A 4,691-nucleotide genomic window follows, 5' to 3' on the forward strand; every position below is an offset into this window, starting at 1 on the left:
AAGTAGCTGGAACTACAGGCGTGCACTACCACGCCCGGCTAATTTTTTATTTTATTGTAGAGATGAGGTCTCACCAAGTTGCCTAGGCTGGTCTTGAACACGCAGGCTCAGGCAATCCACTCACCTCAGCCTCCCAAAGTGCTGGGATGACAGGCTGAGCCACCGAGCACAGCTGAGAAAAGAACATTTAAACAACTCTTGGGCTTTCTCCTTGATTACAGTGCAGGGAATCCCATTCTAGACCCAGACCTGGCCTTCCAAGATAGGTCAAGCTGAGAGGCCACTTGGAACCCACTGGGGAAGTAGCATTGATCTGTGGACCTGCGACTCACATAAGTTATGAGAGATCTAAGGTTCAAGTTCTGAATGAGCCCAAACGTTTCTCCTTCCAAAAACCACTAACCTTTTTCTTTTTAATTAAAAGTTTTCTATATTTTCTATATAACATCGGGGGGGGGAGTGAGTCTTGCTATACTGCCCAGGTTGGTCTTAAACTCCTGGGCTCAAGTGATCCTCCTACCTCAGCCTCCCAAAGTGCTGGGGTTACAGGTGTGAGCCACCGTGCCTGGCCCCAAACCACCAACAATGTAGGTTAGAGGCATGGTCCTTTTGGTTCCCATGAGACCTCAGTAGCAAACGCCTGAGGGGAGGGTGGCCAGTGCCCTCCAGCTCTCCTATGCATTTGGAGGAGGGATCTGTGAGGATGTGGGGAGCCAGAGCGAGGGTTCCAGCACCGCTGGTGGGCCCTGGACCCCCATCTGGTTTCATTTTCTGATCTCACCAAGGGCCTCTGGCTTCCTTCTCTCCCAACCCCCTGTCCAAGCAGGTCCTCCACATGGAAGCACAAGCGAGCAATTGATTGTGAGGCCTGGTCAGTCAGGACCCCCTGGGGGTTGGGGCGGGGGAGGAGCCGTGGCAAGGCTGACCCTGTGTGGGCTTCTCAGGTGGGCACCACCTGCTCCTTGACCCGGGATCTGTGGGGCGGGTCTTGAAGATCTAACCTAATTGGAGGGATCCCCTTTATGTGGATGAATTGTCTGATCCCCTTATGTGGATGAATTTCAGTTAAAAAGAGAAAGAAGCAAGACACACGTGATATATATACCACCTGGCAAGGCTCCAAAGTCCATGCACTTCTGTATGTCACCGGTTGTTCACCTTTCCATGTATTCTGTTCTAAATATACACAGTCACACAGAGGATCATGTAGAACTTGCTGCTCTAATCTCTTCTCTTTTTTTTTTTGAGTTGGGGTCTCACTCTGTTGCCCAGGCTGCCATGCAGTGGCATCATCATGGCTCCCTGCAGCTTTGATTTCCTAGGCTCAGGTGATCCTTCTGCCTGAGCCTCCAGAGTAGCTGAGACTACAGGCGTGCACCACCACGTCTGGCTAATTTTAAAAAAATCTTTTTGAAGAGATGACATCCATGTTGCCCAGACTGGTCTCGATCTCCTGGGCTCAACTCTTCTCTTGTCTTTCTTGTTTTTTGGTTTGTTGTTTTTTTTTGAGTCAGAGTCTCTGTCACCTAGACTGGAGTGCAGTGGCATGCTCACGGCCACCACAGTCTAAACTTGCTGGGTTCAGGTGATCCTTCCACCTCAGCCTTCCAAGTAGCTGGAACTACAGGCGTGCACCACCACGCCCTGCTAATTTTTTGATTTAATGTAGAGATGAAGTCTCACCAAGTTGCCCAGGCTGGTCTCGAACCTGTGGACTCAGGCAATTCTCTCACCTCAGCCTTCAAAGTTGCTGGGATTGTAGGCATGAGTCACTGTGCCTGGCCTTGTGTTTTTGGTGTTTTTTTGTTTTTTGTTTTGAGTCAGAGTCTTACTCTGTTACTCAGCTGGAATGCAGTGCCATGCTCATGACCACCACAGCCTCAACCTGCTTGCTGTGTTCAGGCAGTCCTTCCACTTCAGCCTTCCAAGTAACTGGAACTACAGGCATGCATCACCATATCCAGGTAAATTTATGTATTTATTTATCGTAGAAATGAGGTCTCATCATTTTGTCCAGGCTGGTCTCAAATCCATGGGCTCAGGCAATTCTCTCACCTCAGTCTCTCAAAGTGCTAGGATTATAGGCATGAGTCACTGTGTCTGACTTCTCTTGTCTCTTAACAGTATACAACGGGCACTATGCCATGCCACTTTAATAAACCAGAGCATCAATTTTTCTTTATTGAAGTCAAAGTGGCATACAATAAACTGCATATATATATATTCTTCTTATTATTTTGAGTCAGAATCTCACTCTGTTGCTCAGGCTGAAGTGCATGGCATGCTCATGGTTACCCCAACCTCTACCTGCTGGGCTCAGGTGATCTTTCCACCTCAGTCTTCCAAGTAGCTGGAACTATAGGCATGCGCCACCATGCCCAACTAATTTTTTTATTTATTGTAGAGAAGAGGTCTCACCAAGTTGCCCAAACTGGTCTTGAACCTGTGGACTTAGGCAATTCTCTCAGTCCTCTTACCTTGGCCTCCCAAAGTGCTGGAATTATAGGCATGAGCCATGGCGCCCGGCCAAACTGCATATATATTGGCGTACAATTTGGTAAGTTTTGAAATATACATACACTTGTGATCATCACCATAGTCAACATCCACAAAAGCCTTCTTTGCCCTTTTGCAACCTCCTTCCCCAGGCAACCACTGATCTGCTTTCTATCACTGCACTGCTTTGCATTTTCTGGAGTTTTATATAGATGGGATCAGATGGCATATAACTTCAATTTTAAGGCTGCATAATCTTCTATTTTATAACAGATGATATATGACAATTGAATCAGTCTCCTATTTTTTAGACATGTATATTGTACCCAGGTTTTAATTTTTTTTTTTTTTAAGTTGGAGTCTCACTGTCGCCCAGGCTGGAGTGCACCACCATGATCACAGCCACTGCAACCACTATGACCAGCTGGGCTCAGGCGATCGTTCCGCCACCTCAGCTTTCCAAGTAGCCAGAACCACAGGTGTGCATCACCATATCCAGTTTCTTTTTTGATTTATTGTAGAGACGAGGTCTCGCCAAGCTCCCCAGCTTGTCTCAGACCCCTGGGCTCAGGCAATCCTCTTTCCTCCACCTCCCAAAGAGCTTGGATTATAGGTGTGAGCCAGCAAGCTCAGCTGGTTTTTAACTACTAAATATAATCCTAGAATAAACATTTTTGTTGCTAAATATCTGCACAAATCCATCATTACTTTTCCAGGATAAAAACTCTGGGTCAGTCTGGTGGCGATGTAAGATGATGCAGCCACTGTGGACTGCAGTCTGGCAGTTCCTCAAAATGTTACACATAGAGCTACCAAATAACCAAAAATTCCATTCCTTCGTGGAATTCCACTCCCATACCCCCAACAACAGAAAAGATGTTTTTTTGTACAAAATCATGTACACCAATGCTCATTTTCACGATTGTAGAGACTGAGTTGTGTTACCCATCCCGTTCATATGTTGAAGTCCTAACCCCCAGCACCTCACAGTATTTGGAGATGGGGTCTTGAGAGGTAATTAAGATAAAATGAGGTAATAAGGGTGGGCCTAATCCAACATGATTTATAAGGACATGGAGGATCATGTTGAACATGCTGCTCTAATCTCAGAGTGGGGGTCTCACTCTGTTGCCCAGGCTGGAGTGCAGTGGCATGATCATGGCTCACTGCAGGTGGTTGCTACTTATAAGAAGAAAGACCAGATGAAGGCAGAAGGAGAAGAGCTGTAACGCAGAAGGATCGCCTGAACCCAGCAGGTAGAGGCTGCAGTGGCTGTGAGTGTGCCACTGCACTCTAGCCTGGGCAACAGAGTGAGATTACAATTAAAAAATTACATGAAATTAAATTATTTTTTAAATATAAATTTTAAAAAATATGACAGGCGCGGTGGTTCACACCTATAATCCCAGCACTTTGGGAGGTCCAGGTGAAGGATTGCTCGAGCCTTTGGGTTCAAGACAAGCCTGGGCAACTTGGTGAGACTTCATCTCTACAATAAGCCAAAAAGTTAGCAGGGCATGGTGGTGCACCTGTAATTCCAGCTACTTGAAGGCTGAGATGGAAGGATCACCTGAGCCCAGCAGGTCGAGGCTGCGGTGGCCATGAAGTGTGCCACAGCACTCCAGCCTGGGCCACAGAGTGAGACTCCGATTCAGTAAACAAACACACAAATAAATAGATAAGTAATTATTAAAAATAGATAAAGTAGAGACAAGATCTCGCTATGTTGCCCAGGCTGGTCTCCAACTCCTGGGTTCAAGCAATCTTCTCGCCTCAGCCTCCCAAAGTACTGGGTGGCAGGCATGAGCCACCGCACCCGGCCTATATTGTCTTGTGTTTGGCTTGCCATCTTCCCGCTTAATACTGCACTTGGGGGGCGGGGTGCGAGAGTGTGGCTGTTGGGAGGGGCGTGAGCGAGAGGGAGGAGGGAGAGGAGGGAAGCCGACCTCTCCGGGAGCACTCCAGGAGCCCTGGTTGGGTGGGTGTCTCGGCCCCTGCTCCATGCCCAGGCCCGGAGGCCTTCCCTCGGAGACAGCGAGGACACTCGGGGCTTGGGTCCAGAGGGGTGGGGGCGGCCCGGACCTGCCGGACTCTCGGGGTCGAGTCAAGCTGGGCCACGAGGAAGGACAGAGCGACAGCAGAGGGTGACCGGGACGCATGCGACGCCTGGGTCCCGCCTGTACTGCCCCTAGGGC

This window comes from Carlito syrichta, unplaced genomic scaffold, assembly GCF_000164805.1.
Source record: "Carlito syrichta isolate Samal-C Ts95f unplaced genomic scaffold, Tarsius_syrichta-2.0.1 Scaffold307141, whole genome shotgun sequence".
In the NCBI taxonomy this organism is placed as follows: domain Eukaryota; kingdom Metazoa; phylum Chordata; class Mammalia; order Primates; family Tarsiidae; genus Carlito; species Carlito syrichta.